We start from the raw sequence: 16,688 nt of genomic DNA, 5'->3' as shown, positions 1-16,688 counted from the left end.
GACCGACCCTGTGAGCGCACACGGGAGAGAGAGAGAGGAGGAGCAGGCTCCACTTCCAGCCTCTCGCTCTTTCACAGCCCCGTACCTGAGGACCAGAGCGTCTCTCGTCAGCAGGGCCTCGCAGGTGACTGAAGTGTGCTTTTATATGCTTTTATATACAGGTGAGAGAGAGTGCACAAGAATCGTCAGAAGTCAACACCGTTCGTTAGAGATGGATGATGTCCAAGGTCCAAGGTCACCCAGAAATAGAGCACGACAGGTCACTCAGAGGAAAGGTATTTTTCATTTTTCACCGGCGTATGGATCTACCAAGTACAGAAGCCAGACAAAAAACATTGAAATGCAATTTGAAATTCACACTGACATGTTGAGAACTGTTCCTTAGAAGCGTTTGATCTGTGTTCAGATCTTCTGCTAAGGAGATGTGGTCAGGAAAGGCAGAGACGCCTTCTCTCGTCTGACCGTTGTGTCTGCAAACCCTGAGGTGTCCTGCGGTCTTTATAATCTATAACCACACTTTCCCCTGTGGACATTAAATCATCTGTTGCAGCAGGATGCCGATTGATTTGAAAGGCAGCTTTATCCCGACAGCATGAGAGAGAGGCCAACATCAGTCTGGCTGGAGGTCTGGTGAAAGGAAAGCTTTTAATTTAGAGAATTTAAAATGATTTTTGTAGATTTTAAAACAAAGGGATTGAGTAGAACTAAGTTATTTTATTTCAGTTGAACTTTTAGGAACAGTTATTTTACGAAACCCGAACATTATTCTGTGTTTTGGTTTACTCGAGATTTAACGCAAGATGGAGTTTCCTGCAGGAGTTCTCGGGCGGTGCGGAACGTGTTTAGTGTCCTGCAGGAGTTCTCGGACGGTTTGGAACGTGTTCAGTGTCCTGCAGTCCAGGCTCTCACTACGGAGCTCGCCAGTTTGACGTCTTGAGCGATTTTCCTCAGCCTCTGGTTTCTCTCCCTCACGATCCTGCGCTCCTCTGGCAGCAGTTTCTCGTTCTTGGCGATCTTGTCGAGGATCTCGGCGTGCTGTTTCATCTTGCGCAGCTCGGCGATGCGGGCCTCCTCTCCCTCGTTGCGGATGAGCAGCTCGATGTAGGCGGCCGTGGACAGAGTGTTGGGCTTCAGGGCGATCTCCTCCAGGCAGTTGGAGGACAGCCTGATCAGCTGCATGATCCGATCCTCGACCGTCTCGAAGTCCATTTAGATTTTCTCAAGCATCTCCTTCGTCGACATGAACTTGCCGGAAGCCTTCACAAAGTTTTCCTTGAGTTCTTTGACTGTTTTCATGACCTTCACCACTTCGTACTCCCACATCGTCATCTCGGATATGTGATCGGAGTAGTGGCAGTTACCTGGAGAGATCACACACAATCCAGCGTCATCCATGACGGCGCAGAGATTGATTTCTCCTGGCGTGGGAAGGAAACATCCTGAATGGCACGAAACCAGACAGTTGTTGCAGTTTGTTGATAGATGCTTGGTGTTCTTCCGTTTCGGGACCAGCTCCTCGATCTCTGTCTCGAAGTTCTTGTTCTGCTCCATGTTGGCCTGTTCGTTTTCCAGACATGCCCTGATCTTCTTCATTTCGATCAGCTTCGCCAGCCCGGCCGAGATCTGAGGCAGCAGGCTCGCCATCGCCATCTCCAGCCTCTCGCGCTCCTCCAGGACTTTCTTCGTCAGCGCTCTGACCCCTCTGTCTTCTCCAACGTTTGGAAAAACCTCTTCAGCTGCTATACGTTGTTCGTCCAGACGATTTTCTCCAGCTTTTTCGTGTCCTCTTCGTCTTTGTCCCTGAGCCCTCCCCGTTGGAATCGGTGTCGGGCCTCTCGTTTTGCGTGTAAAGGGGGGAGTTGTTAAATTCGAAGTGCGTCGCTTTGCCCTTCCGGTACTGCTGGAGGTCAGCCAAGCCAGAGACGCCTGGACCAGGAAGCACACGGCATCAATGTGGACGACGAATCCCTTCTGGTTGTGGAGCTCGTAGGACGTCACGATGGAGGTCTGACTCTCTGCCTGCGAGCGGTTGGTCTCCTCGTGGATCAGCTTGAATCGAAACCGGTCCTCCCACTGCACGCCCAGGATGTAATTGATCATCGCGTTGATGAGGGTGGTCTTCCCTGCCCCCGTGGCCCCCAGAAGGATGATGATCTTATTGTTCCCTTTTTCTACTTTCCTGCCGAACGTGAAGTGCTGGAAATGCTGCTCGTCGGTGGGCTCCTGTTCCAGCGAACTTCCTGCCCTCAGGTACTCCAGAGTGCACACCCTCCCTCTGGCTTTGAGCTTCGTCCATGTTTTGCTGTCTTGCTCGTCCGTTGCCCCCTTGAAGACCTCTCTGTATTCAGCTTCGTAGGAAGTAACGCTGACTCCCTGTCCCACAGAGGTGGGCATGTCCCAGGTGACCGTCATGGAGTTTGGTCCTGTTGATTTCAGCTGAGGAGCTCCGGGGGGGGCTGAAGGAAGCGTCTTGCAGGAAGGAGTTGCGTCACTGGTACAGCCGACTCCGGGTTTGCAAACCGCCCGACAGCCAAATCGATATGAAGCGTTCAGGTCCAGGTTCAGGTCGATTGACGCCACACAGAACTTCACGTTTGGTACAGAACCCGATACCTCACGATCTCGCCGGCGCCGTACTTCGGCGGGCGGAACGCCAGCTGGACGGAGTCGTGCAGAGTTGTCAGCACGGCCGGTACCCCCAGCTGGGAAGGCAGCTTGAAGTACTTGCTGGCCAGAGCCCCCCTTTCGAAGAGGTAAACGGAAGATCAGGTGTGGACCTCGTCCTCGATTGAAGCCACACAGATCTTGTTCGGTCTGCCTTTGTTCTCTCTCTCGAAGTCTAGGAATAGTCTGATGTTCTCCCGCGTCAGGGTTGTGACTTCCTCTGACCTGAACCATTTTCCCCGTCTTCCCTCTGGCTCGAGATCAGGAGCTAGCTCTTCACCCGTCCCTCGTTCGGAGGAGGTCAGATAGCTTTCCAAGATGTTTAGGTATTGCTCCCTTTGCTTCAGCGATGTAAATGCAAAGCACACCACGTACTCGTTCACCGATTCGCGCACGACTTGGTCCAGGTCACTGCTGGAGGGCGCCACGGTGACGTCGCTCATGATCTGCAGGTAAGATCTAAGCACGTTCAGCTCCCGCTCCTTGTTTTCCAGTTTTGTCAGTGGGTAAAGCCAGACTGTCATGGGCACGGCGTGCTCTCTGTCTTTTCCAAGCAGGTGTGGGAGAGATGAATAGACCTTGATGGCGTCTTGGAACGTCACCGGATTCTTTTCAAGAGTAAAATCCCCGTAGAATTTGCAGTTGAACTTGTTGAACTTGTCCGCCTGCTGGCGTTCCTCGTCCATCATTCTGAGGGACGCTTCGCCTTTGATCGACACACACGGGATCATCTTTATCGCCACGTGCAGACTGCCCTGGACGTCTTTCTGCTTCTCCTCTGCCGAAACCTCCCGGTCGAAGACGAAGAAGGCCTGCGCGCATTCAGAGCAGACGCCTTGTCCTCAATGATCTGGAAATCTGTGTTCGGCTGAGGACGCACGTCGATGTCTTTCTGCAGCATCTCGGCGTCCCATAACGTGATTCCTGCAGGGAGGCAAGAAATAGAAGAGGTGTTAATGGGGCTTTGCAAGCTTGTCGCACTACAGGGAGTGATCTTTCAGCTGTGCGGTCAAGTGTAGCTGTAGCGTTCCTGGTGGTCTAGTGGTCAGGATTCGGCGCTCTCACCGCCACGGCCCGGGATCGATTCCCGGTCAGGGAATGTCAATACTCTTCTGGGGCGGAGTGATGGATCTGTTCCTGTGGCTGGAAGGTTGCCGGTTCAAATCCCGCAGCCAGCAGAGGAATCTGACTCCGTTGGGTCCCTGAGCAAGGCCCTTAACCCCAACTGCTCCAGGGGCGCTTTACAATGGCTGACTCCTGACCCTGCACTCTGACCCCCAGCTTCTCTCCCTGTCTGTGTGTCTGTCTCATGGAGAGCAAGCTGGGGTCTGTGAAAAGACACATTCCTAATGCAAGAAATTGTATAGGGCCAATAAAGCAACATTATCAACATGATCACATTATTATAAATCGTAATCAATGCTACAGATATAAGCGCAAGGCGAGGCATCCTGACCACAAGGATGAGGCTGAAGCCCCACCACTGATGCAGCCCTCCAGTGAGAGATTTTGGTTCAACAGGCCCGTTGGGTTATTCACAAGCATTTAATCACTGATCACTGATCGAGGGTGTGATGGGAGCGTCTGAGATTCACATTCCCTGAAGGGCAGACGGGAGATTTGGGCTGCCTGACGCCAGACATAGGAACAGATGACGAGTGCCTGCTTGCTGGTTCCACTGGGTGAACAGAAGGATTTAATAGCGGGTGATGAGAATGAGGAACTCGGAGCAGTTTCAGTGGGATCGGGCTTCAATGCAAGCGTCCAGTTCTTGTGGTCCTTTTGTCACGACTGAAACAACGAGGATGGAAAAACAAACGCCGGCCAGAGCGATGGGAACCTGTCGGAGTTTCCACTGTGGGTTAACGCTAGGGGACGACACTGCACCAGACTGGAGCCAGATGGAGTGTCCACTGTGGGTTAACGCTAGGGGACGACACACCACCAGACTGGAGCCAGATGGAGTGTCCACTGTGGGTTAACGCTAGGGGACAACACGATACCAGTCTGGAGCCAGATGGGTATGACTGGAAGCTGGGGAGGAAGTGACCTCATCATTGACACTCTGTCTCTGGGAACACCAAGGACTGTGAACTGCAGACTACCAGGCAGCATGGCAACCATTAGGATTCAGTAGCGTTCTGCAGAGTGTGGAGAGGGAGACATTGAAGGAGCTGCGTCTTTGATGTGTAGAGAACTTATCAGAATCAGCTCAGTATAGCTCTCACCTGGAATCTGTCATAGAGCTGAAAGACAGTCATACAGCTGGAGACGGGTCACCTCAGTGTGAATCTCTCACCTGGAATCAGTGTGTCTGTCAGGGTCATACAGAATCCCCAGCTGGATCAAACGAACGCATGACCCCAAACTGTCTGGATAGCTTCTGTAAAAACGTTTTCTAAACCTTGGAGTTGTACAGTTTTAGACGCTTTGTGATTGTGCTCTCTGTATAAATTACAGGAATTAGAGCCATGATCGGATCAAGGATAGGATCGGAGCCACGCTCCTCGCCAGCTCTCCCTCCTCTGTACCCAGCCAGTGTTGAAACTGATACCGGAGACACTGCTGTACACCGAGAGGGGCGGGGGTGGGGAACAAGCTGATACCCTGGCTTCTCTCCAGACACAGCTGGGTGAGCTCCTCCAGTCAGGACAGGAGGCTCTACTGTACACAGAGAGGGGCGGGGGTGGGGAACAAGCCGCACAGCCCTGTTGTTGAAGCTGATACCCTTTAACTGATGACTTCCAGTCAGCAGCAGGGGCAATCGATCACTCGGGATGCAGAAAGCAGAACAGGACACCCAGTTATCTGAAAATGTTACTTTATTAAAACTTCTACAAAAAGATTCACGACAAGAACCAGACGAACCCGAGAGCCCCTGGGGTAGTATTCGCCCCCCGTCCCCCAGAACACCCTGGACTGACTCCACCTGCTCCTGTCCTGCTCCGCACAGCGGCGCCCCCTGTGGCCAGAGGTGTGACACCGCAGGGCTGAACCCTAACTCCCCCTCCCTCCCTTCCCCACCCTCTGCTTGGCATGGCTCCCCCCTCTCTCAAACTGGTGGGGCAAAAGTTTCTAGCACCTTCTGTGCTCCCCTGTCCCCTCCGACACCCCGCCAGCTCCCAGATCATTCCCCTGCCTCCAGCAGCCACCTTCCGGACCGGGCTGGGCGGACGACCGCAGAACCGGCGCTCGGGGGGAGCCGGGCCGCGTCACGACTGCGGGCGCCACGATCACAGCCAGTTTCACATCGATCGCCGTTCCGGGGCGACCTGTTTGTTCTGTAGTGTGAACAGTGACACGCACGCGCACGACATGAGAGATCATTAAAACAGAGAGACGTGAGAACCTCCGCGCACACACGCCGAGCGAGCAGCAGAGTCATTTCTCCTCCCCGCCGTTAGTGACGCAGGTCTGCTTGTCCACGAACCGATGAGGTCCGATCACGCGGCCCTCGCATCTGTCCTGCACACCGGGGCGCAGAGACGAGGAGCCTGCAGGACAGGAGACAGGAGAGAGACGGGTGAGCCTGCAGGACAGGAGACAGGAGAGAGACGAGGAGCCTGCAGGACATGAGAGAGCAGAGAGACGGGTCAGTCTGTACAACAGGTACACCTGGAGAGAGACGGGTCATCCTGCAGGACATGAGAGAGAGACAAGTTCATGAGAGACGAAATTCAGACACTGATGGACACATTCCTAAACACTCCATATCAAACCAACAAACTAGGGATAAACTTGGCCACACAAAAACTAAATCACCTATTCCACAAACTAGCATCAAAATCTAAGCTAAAATCAACTAAATCAAAAAAACTACCAAAAAACAAAAGCAAAAGAAAAGTGGTTTGATACGGAGTGCAAAAACATCAGAAATGCACTACGAAAAGTCTCAAATGAAGAACACAGACAACCACACAACACAGATCTGCAACTCGGGTACTGTGACATGGTAAAACTTTACAAACGCTGAAAAAGAAAAGAAACGCATACATAGACAAACAACTTGCAGAAATTGAGGAGTCACTAAATCAGAACTGTTTCTGTGAGAAGTGGAACAACTTAAACAAATCAAAACCAGAAGAATTGGCCATCCAAAATGGAACAATCTGGCAAACATACTTTGAAAATCTCCCGAATACAAATCAATCAGACCAAAAACTCAAATTTTGGAATTGGCTATCAAAGACCACCAAAACCCCTAAGACTCCCCAATCACTGAGCAGGAGCTACTGGACAAACTCCAGGCCCTCAGACCACGCAAAGCCTGTGGCCATGATGGTGTCATAAATGAGATGCTGAGACACAGCAGCCCAAAGTTGCAACAAGCCCTGCTCAAACTCCTCAATCTCATCATGACAGCTGGATGTTTCCCCGAGGCCTGGAACCAAGGACTGATCACGCCCATCTATAAGAGTGGAGATAAACTCGATCCCAACAACTACCGGGGCATCTGTGTGAACAGTAACCTGGGGAAGGTATTCTGGAGTATCCTAAATACACGAATACTGGCCTTCCTTACTGAACACAGTGTCCTGAGTAAAAGTCAGATTGGCTTCTTGCCAGATCACTGCACATCTGATCACATTTACACCCTACACACACTGATAGACAAACACATCCACCAAAAACACAAAGGAAAAATTTTTGCCTGCTTTGTCGATTTCAAAAAAGCATTTGATTCGATTTGGCATGAGAGATTGTTTTATAAACTACTCCAAAGTGGCATAGGGGGCAAAGTGTACGACATAATTAAATCAATGTATTCAGAGAGCAAATGTGCAGTGAAAATTGGAAACAAAAGGACTAAATTCTTCACCCAAGGCCGCGGGGTGAGACAGGGCTGCAGCCTGAGCCCAACACTGTTCAATATCTATATCAATGAATTAGCAGGAATGTTGGAGCAGTCTGCAGCTCCTGGTCTCACACTACACGACACAGAAATCAAGTTCCTGCTCTACGCAGATGACCTGGTCCTGCTGTCGCCCACAGAACAGGGGCTGTACTGTCAGACCTGGGCACTGCCAGTCAATCTGGACAAGACCAGAGTTATGGTTTTCCAGAAGAAAGCCAGACCTCAGGGAAACGGGTACAAATTCACACTGAACAACAACACATTGGAGCACACATCCAGCTACACATATCTCGGTCTCGCCATCAGCTCTTCCAGGAGTTTTGACCTGGCAGTGAAGGCACTGAGGGAGAAGGCACTCAGGGCTTTCTACGCAATAAGAAGGAGGCTCTTCAACATCAACCCACCAACAAGAATCTGGCTCCAAATATTTGAAAGTGTAATCCAACCCATTGCCCTATACGGCAGTGAAGTGTGGGGTCCCCTCACAGACCAGGATTACACCCAATGGGACAAACACCCCACAGAAACTCTGCACATGGAGATCTGTAGAAACATCTTCTGTGTGCAGAGAAAAACTCCTAACAACGGGTGCAGGGCCGAATTAGGCCAGTACCCACTATTGATAAACATACAGAAAAGAATATAAAGTATTGGCTACACCTAAAAAACAGCGACCAAAATTCCTACCACAGAACTGTATTCAGTGTGTCATCACAGTGGCACAGTACTGTGTTCAGTGTGTGACTACAGTAGGACTGTACTGTGATCAGCGTGTTGTCACAGTGGGACAGTACTGTGATCAGAGTGGGACGCTAGTGTTCAGTGTGTCAACATACAGTGTTCAGTATGTGATCACATTGGGACAGTAGTGTCTTCAGTGAGTGATCACAGTAGGACAGTAGTGTCTTCAGTGAGTGATAACAGTGCGACATTACTCTGTTCAGTGTGTGATCACAGTGGGGCAGTACTGTGTTCGGAGTGTGATCACAGTGGCACGGTACTGTGTTCGGAGTGTGATCACAGTGGCACGGTACTGTGTTCGGAGTGTGATCACAGTGGCACGGTACTGTGTTCGGAGTGTGATCACAGTGGCACGGTACTGTGTTCGGAGTGTGATCACGGTGGGACGGTACTGTGTTCGGAGTGTGATCACGGTGGGACGGTACTGTGTTCGGAGTGTGATCACGGTGGGACGGTACTGTGTTCGGAGTGTGATCACGGTGGGACGGTACTGTGTTCGGAGTGTGATCACGGTGGGACGGTACTGTGTTCGGAGTGTGATCACGGTGGCACGGTACTGTGTTCGGAGTGTGATCACGGTGGGACGGTACTGTGTTCACTGTGTGATCACGGTGGGACGGTACTGTGTTCGGAGTGTGATCACGGTGGCACGGTACTGTGTTCGGAGTGTGATCACGGTGGGACGGTACTGTGTTCGGAGTGTGATCACGGTGGGACGGTACTGTGTTCGGAGTGTGATCACGGTGGGACGGTACTGTGTTCGGAGTGTGATCACGGTGGCACGGTACTGTGTTCACTGTGTGAGCCCGGTGGGACGGTACTGTGTTCACTGTGTGAGCCCGGTGGGACGGTACTGTGTTCACTGTGTGAGCCCGGTGGGACGGTACTGTGTTCACTGTGTGAGCCCAGTGGGACAGTACTGTGTTCGGTGTGTGAGCCCAGTGGGACAGTGTGTGTTCAGTGCGCGATTACAGTGTCACAGTACTGTGTTCAATGTGTGATCAGAGTGGTACAGTGGTGTGTTCAGTGAGTAATCACAGTGGCATAGTAGTGTTTTTAGTGTGGCATCTGAGAGGCACAGTTCTGTGTTCGGTGCGTGATCAGAGTGGGACAGCACAGTGTTCGGTGCGTGATCAGAGTGGCACGGTACAGTGTTCAGTGTGTGATCACAGTGGCACAGTACTGTGTTTGGTGTGTGATTCTAGTGGCACAGTAGTATGTTCAGTGAGTAATCACAGTAGGACAGTACTGTAATCAGAGTGGGACACTAGTGTTCAGTGAGTAATCACAGTGGCACAGTACTGTGTTCAGTGTGTGATTCCAGTGGCACAGTACTGTGTTCGGTGTGTGATCAGAGTGGGACGGTACTGTGATCAGCGTGTTGTCACAGTGGGACGGTACTGTGATCAGCGTGTTGTCACAGTGGGACGGTACTGTGATCAGCGTGTTGTCACAGTGGGACGGTACTGTGATCAGCGTGTTAGCAGAGTGGCACGGTTCTGTGTTCAGTGTGTCAGCAGAGGGGGACAGTATTGTGTTCAGTTCGTCATCACACTGGCACAGTACAGTGTGTGATCACAGTGGGACACTGCTGTGTTCAGCGAGTAATCACAGTGGGACAGTACTGTGTTCAGTGTACTTTCAGTCTGTTGTGCTCTTTGTGTGATCAGTACGGTGCTCTGTCCACTGTATAACCTTTATAACTCCTGCATTATATGTACTGTGTTCAGTGGTTGATTACAGTGGGACAGTACTGTGTTCAGTGAGTAATCACAGTGCGACAGAACTGTGTTCAGTGTTCGATCAGAGTGGGACACTACTGTGTTCAGTGTGTGATCACAGTGCGACAGTTCTGTGTTCAGCGAGTAATCACAGTGGGACAGTATTGTGTTCAGTGTTCGATCAGAGTGGGACGCTAGTATTCAGTTAGTAATTACAGCGGCACAGTACTTTGTTTAGTGTGTGATCATAGAGGGGCGCTAGTGTTCAGTGAGAAATAATAAATAATAAAGTAAATAATAACAACGTAACGTGGTTTTCAGCCCGTCTACCTAGGCTGCAGCTACTCCTGCATTATGTTTCATGTAGAAGTCTTAGCTTAGATTTTGTTTGCAAAAGACAAGCAAAATCTTTAAATGCAAATAACAAAAACTAGACACAACCGCAGTCCATACGAGGCCCCCTGCTACGCTTTCACTGTTAATTCATTAAAGCCCATATTGTCTGTGCTTTCCCTCACGATAAACAACTGCACCTGAATTGACACATCTCTTCTTGCTGAGTCCTTCGCACAACAAACGACATTTCTCACCGGTCAGGGACAACAATTCTAGTGGAGCATATCGTGTCTTTGACAGGACTGGTAGTGTTTTTAGAGAAACCAACAAGGTCAGTTCTATTCCTTGTGTTTATCACCGTCGGAAATTACTCTCCAGTCAGCTGATTTGTACACCGTGTGTGCAGTTCTTGTGTGAAGGAGATCGTTACTACTATTAGTAGTAGTATTAATAGCAGTTGTATTATTAGTGTTAGTAGTAGTACTGTTGTTATCAGTGGTAGTAGCAGTTGTATTGTTAGTATTGTTATCAGTAGTAGTATTAGTGTTAGTAATACTATTGTTAGCAGCAGTAGTAGTATCACCGGTTCCTCCCGGGGAGCAGTGGCCTGTTTTTTCCTAGAAACAAACACAGTAGTACTATTGTTATCAGTAGTAGTATCGGCGGTTCCTCCCGGGGAGCAGCGGCCTGTTTGTGCTTGTACTCCGGCGCGTCTTGACTGTGTGGTGCCGTGTGTATAGTGTATGCCCCAGTATAGTGACGGGGACACTGGACTGTAAACAGGCGCCGTCCTGCGGATGAGACGTCAAACCGAGGTCCTGACTCTCTGTGGTCATTAACAATCCCAGGGTGTCTCTCGAGAACAGTAGGGGTTTTACACCGGCGTCCTGGCCAAATTTCCCATTGGCCCTTACCAGTCATGGCCTCCTAATAATCCCCATCTATGAACTGGCTTCATCACTCTGCTCTCCTCCCCACTGAGAGCTGGTGTGTGGGGAGAGGACTGGGGCGTCATCCAGTTGGGGCTGCACACTGGTGGCAGTAGTGGGATCCCCATGACCTGTAAAGAGCTGCACACTGGTGGTGGTAGTGGGATCCCCATGACCTGTAAAGGGCTGCACACTGGTGGCGGTAGTGGGATCCCCATGACCTGTAAAGAGCTGCACACTGGTGGTGGTAGTGGGATCCCCATGACCTGTAAAGAGCTGCACACTGGTGGTGGTAGTGGGATCCCCATGACCTGTAAAGAGCTGCACACTGGTGGTGGTAGTGGGATCCCCATGACCTATAAAGAGCTGCACACTGGTGGTGGTAGTGGGATCCCCATGACCTGTCAAGAGCTCTGAGTGGAGTGTCCAGGAAAGAGCTATAGAAATGTATTATTATTAATATCATCACGCCCGAACCCCAGCGAGCGTGATTCCCTGACGCTGACCTCTCTCTCTCTCTCCCCCAGGTGCAGAAGCTCCCCCCGGCGGCCGAGCCCCGCGGCTCCGCTCAGCGGCTGCTTCTGCTGTTGGTGGCTGCGCTGTGTCTCAAGATCTACGCCTCCGAGGACCCCGGGTGTGAACTGGCGCTGCTCCTGGTCGGCGTCTCTCAGTACCTCAGCAGCAGCAGCTCCGACCTGTGACCTGTGACCTGTGACCTGTGACACCCCGCCCCCTCCTGGATGGAGTCCGACCGTGACGGGAGAGGCCCTCGAGTCCGGCCCGATACTGATACCCATAACGGCCAGCCGGACCCGAACCCGAGCTCGGACCCGGACCGCTGCCGCCAGGAGAGGGGAGTCCGGGACTCGTGGGCGGAGACGCCCGTGGCGCCTTATCGCTCTGTTTGTTTATTGATTGATTTCCTGCATGGCTTATTTATTTATCTATCTTATTGACGGAGAGACTCGTGCGTCTTATTGAAGGAGAGTATTTCAGTGAGAGCGGAGGTGGTGCTACTCTTCCTTCACCGTGAGGAACTGGAATGGTTCTCCATGATTTTTCGTTGTATAATCGATTGGTCGATGACAGCGAGTGAAATGATCGTGGGGTGGGCGGGGAACGATGCGTGTTTCACTCCCTTCTCCCACCCCCACAAAAACAACACCACCCACGCTCCCCGGCGAGAGACGGAGCCCTGGACTTCCGGTTCCCTTTGCTCTCTTGTGTGGGAATGGCAGGCGAGCCCCAGGCGTGGACGTGTTTCTGCGTCGCTCAAGCAGACTCCCACGGACACGCCTGTGAGGTCGCGGTTCGTCTTCATTTTTAACCTTCTTGCGTTCATCGTGAGTGAGGGGAGGGGAGGGGGGGCGGTTTCTCCTCTGAAGCCGACTGAGGTCTTTGTGTTTCCTAAGTCATTATTTCAACAGCAGAGATGCCCCCAGAAAAACGCTTTAAAAAAAAAGAGAATTTATTCATTAAATCTAAATAAATAATATCTTCATTATGTATGATCGCACTCCTTTCTCCGCCTGGCCGTGGCCTGGGTTTCCTCGTGAGGGAGGGAGCCCCCGGTCTCTGTATGTTCTGTGAACAGATGAATAAAAACGGAGAAGCAGCGGTGTGGTTTGTGTTTGTTCTGGGGAGGGATTGACGCTGCAGAAGAGCCGACTGAGAGTCTGATTGTCCTGAAACTGTACTCGTCCCCAGACCGTCACGGGCTCTGGGGGGGGCGGCTCAGACAAGAGGGGGGAAGGTCGGGGTCAATCAGCGCTCAGGCATCTGCAGTTAAGAGGGGGTCTGTACACAGAGAGGGGTGGGAGGGGGGAACAAGCTGATGAAATCCTCAGGTCTGTTATCTACTGTCTGCTCTCCTTCTCTCTCTGGCCTGCTGTTTACCCAATCTGTCTCTCTCCTGAAGCAGTTCACCTCGGGCCTCTGACTTCTGGTGCCTTGTCTCCCCCTGGCGGGGACAGCGCAGTACTGCAGCGCCTCATTGACTTCATTGATCCAGACGGGTGTGGACCCCAGTGTCCCGACTGCTGGTCAGTACAGATCAGAACACTGTGTGTGAGAGACGGGGTGTGACCCCAGTGTCCCGACTGCTGGTCAGGGGTGCTGCTTAGTCGGGGTTCGGTCTGTACTTCCCAAATTCCCTCTTCTCAGTTGTTTGCAGGTGGGATGAAGTGGGGTCCCTGACTCTAAAGTGCTTTGGAGATCCTTTTAGATAAATTTTCTAGAACCCCAAACGAGAGTTTGCTTATGAAAAATATTTTTAAATTCCTAAGTGATTAGATATACCAGAAACGTTCATATCAGACGGTGCCCAAGACTTCATTCTGCTCTGGTGAGTTAATCATTAACTGAACCCAGTAAATTTATCAAGGGCCACTGAGAGGACAAAATCCTGCCCTTCAGATCACCAGGAAGAGACAGAGAGAGATGGCAGCGTGTAGGAGCTTAGTGCTCAGCCCTGGTGAGTTTTCTCTTGTTCTGCCTGTCAGAGTGTCGGTAAGGGAGTCACTGAGGGTCTCTTCTCTGTCACAGAGCACAGCAGCAGCTGGAGAAGTGTCTTCCTGTCTGCTGAGAGTCTTCTGTTCTGTCTGTCAGACACACGGGGTCTGAACTAGGAGAGAAAAACAGATTTTACTTTCACTTTCTCTTGTCAGCGATCAGAGATCGGTAGTGTAAACTCAAGCTGTTTGGGATTCACTAAATATTTTAATAAGGTGTTTATTTAAGGTAGAATGATTGATGTTAAACCTGACTGTGTGCTGATGGTATTGGATTCACACTGTTAGTGTTCATGATGCTCAGACACGCTCAGATATGAACATTTCTTGTTTGTTGCTCAGAGGCCGTGTTTATTGTACAGCTGATAATACCAGAGAGGAATCAGTACAGATGAACAACAGAGGAATTTATTTGGCCCATAATTAGCAATGATTCCAGGGTCTCATGCAGCTGTTTCTACTGTCTTGACTGGGCAGCTTGTTTCCTCCCTCAACCCCTCTCTGTGTACAGTAGAGCCCCATGTCCTGACTGGAAGAGCTCATCCAGCTGTGTGTGGAGAGGAGCCAGGGTATCAGCTTGTTCCCCTCTCCCACCCCTCTCTGTGTACAGTAGAGCCTCCAACTCCTGATTTTAAGTCTTAGTGTTGCTTTGAGTTTCAGTGTTAATTCTGAGGAGCTCTGAGGTGTCAATATCCAACTGGTCTTTAATGATGACTGACTGTCACTGAGGTGTTGAATATTTTGTATATATATATGGTTCACTTTCTTCACCCTGTCAGTGTGGGACACTCCCTTCAGACTGAAGAGACTCTGTTCCTCCAGCTTGTCAGTTTAACTGTTTTTAAACTAACATCATGCTAGTTCTCTTCAGTGTGGATCACAGTAGATTGTTTCTAAGCAGTTTGAAACTATACAACACAGAAAGTTCCCAGCCAGGTGGGTGAGTCCCAAACATGTCTGTATGAAATGTGACATTTTAGACTCACTACTGAAGAATCAGGATGGACTGAATGATTTTACAGTTTTTTACATGTATTTTTAAAATAAGGTGGTATAAAGGTTCATACTGAACACAGGAGTCCCATATATGTCTGAACTGCCATTGGACACTCAGAGTGTAAGTGGGTCTCTACAGGGCCCTCCAGAAGTATTGGCGCCCTTGGTAAAGATGAGCAAGGAAGACATTGGAAAAAATGTCTGTGTTGTTTATCAGATGAGAGAAATCTGACCTTTCAGTGAGGTTAAATTATTCTAAGAAAAAAAATCCTGATGAAAAATTAACATATACTATTGAGAGAACAGTTAAAAATAAAATATATATATATATTTTATATAAATTGTAAGAATACAGAATAAGAATGTTGTAAGAATACAGTTTGATTACCTAACATTAACAGAACATTTTTGTATACCACAGAGAATACACAGAAAAATAATCTCAATAATCTGTGATTTTCCTCTCTCACAGGGCAGGGACAATAGGAAAGATATAGAGGATATAGAGGAGTTTTTATCATGAATTTTAAATGGGATGAAGAGGGAAGATATCTGTGAAGAGAACTTTATCATGTAAATAATCTGTGATCTTTCTCTCTGACAGGGAGGAGACGGGCTGATTCCCATGAGGCACCACAGCGTCTCTCAGAGATCAGGATCGTGCTGCTGGGGGAGAGACGGTCTGAGAAGAGCTCAGCAGGAAACACCATCCTGGGCAGAGAGGAGTTTGACATAAGAGAAGAACTGAGGAGTGTGAGAAGAGACAGGGTGAAGTAGCTGGGAGGCAGATCACTGTGGTCGACACTCCAGGCTGGGATGTGTGGCTGATGTTGAATTTCTATTCTCCACAGCAGGTTAGACAGGAGGTTGTGCGCAGTGCGTCTCTGTGTCCCCCAGGACCCCACGCTCTCCTCCTGATGATTAATCTGGACTCAATCACAGACTGGAGATCAGTGAAGGAACATCTGGAGCTTCTCAGTGAGAGAGTGTGGAGACACACAATAGTGCTGTTCACCTGGGGGGACACACTGGGAGACACAACCATTGAGCAGCACATTGAGAGAGGAGGAGAGGAGCTCCAGTGTCTGGTGGAGAAGTGTGGGAACAGGTATCATGTTCTCAACAACAACAACAGGGGCAACCGCACTCAGGTCACAGAGCTGCTGGAGAAGATAGAGGACATGGTGGCAGGAAACTATGGGCTGTACTTTACCACTGACATCAAAGAAATAAACACTGAAGTGGAGAAATATATCAGACAGAGGGAGGAGGAGAGACAGAGAGAGACAGAGGAGCTGAGACAGGTTGGAGGAGAGACAGAGAAGCTGAGACAGAGGGAGGAGGAGGAGAGACAGAGAGAGACAGAGGTTGGAGGAGAGACAGAGAGAGACGGAGGAGCTGAGACGGAGGGAGGAGGAGAGACAGAGGATCTGAGACAGAAGTATGTAAGAAGGGAGAGAGAGAGAGAAGAGGAGCTCAGACAGAGGTTGGAGGAGAGACAGAGAGAGACAGAGGAGCTGAGACAGAGGGAGGAGGAGAGACAGAGGAGCTGAGACAGAAGTATGAAAGAAGGGAGAGAGAGAGAAGAGGAGCTCAGACAGAGGTTGGAGGAGGAGTGGAGCAGGAGAGAAGAGGAGCTGAAGGAGAAGATGAGAAAGACACTGAAGGAAGAGGAGCTGGAGAAAGAGACAGAGAAGCCCAGACTGCCCGTCAAAAAGAGGAACAGTATGGACATCATCCCTCCCGCCAGTGAGTGTGATTGATGCTGTATTACTGAGTCACTGATCTTATTGGTCACCAAACTGAGAGATTCAACCATCTTGTGTCCTGTTAGGAATTAAAATCATACTGTGCTCTGCTCTGTATGATCTGTGTCTGTTTAAATCCTCTGTGCTGTAATTGAACTGTTTTCTCTCAGGGAGACTAGATTTAATCC

The 16,688-nt window shown here is 50.1% G+C and overlaps 1 non-coding gene across 1 annotated transcript; it reads left to right on the top strand.

The window, feature by feature from the left end:
- The first annotated feature begins 3,691 nt into the window (after window positions 1-3,691).
- On the top strand, window positions 3,692-3,763 carry trnae-cuc (transfer RNA glutamic acid (anticodon CUC)). Its single transcript has one exon. It is a non-coding gene; the product is annotated as a tRNA-Glu (tRNA).
- Window positions 3,764-16,688: the final 12,925 nt, after the last annotated feature.

Source organism: Lepisosteus oculatus, chromosome 14, assembly GCF_040954835.1.
Source record: "Lepisosteus oculatus isolate fLepOcu1 chromosome 14, fLepOcu1.hap2, whole genome shotgun sequence".
Classification (NCBI taxonomy): Eukaryota; Metazoa; Chordata; class Actinopteri; order Semionotiformes; family Lepisosteidae; genus Lepisosteus; species Lepisosteus oculatus.
The sequence above is the reverse complement of the archived record's forward strand: the minus strand, read 5'-3'. Positions and strand labels throughout refer to the sequence as shown.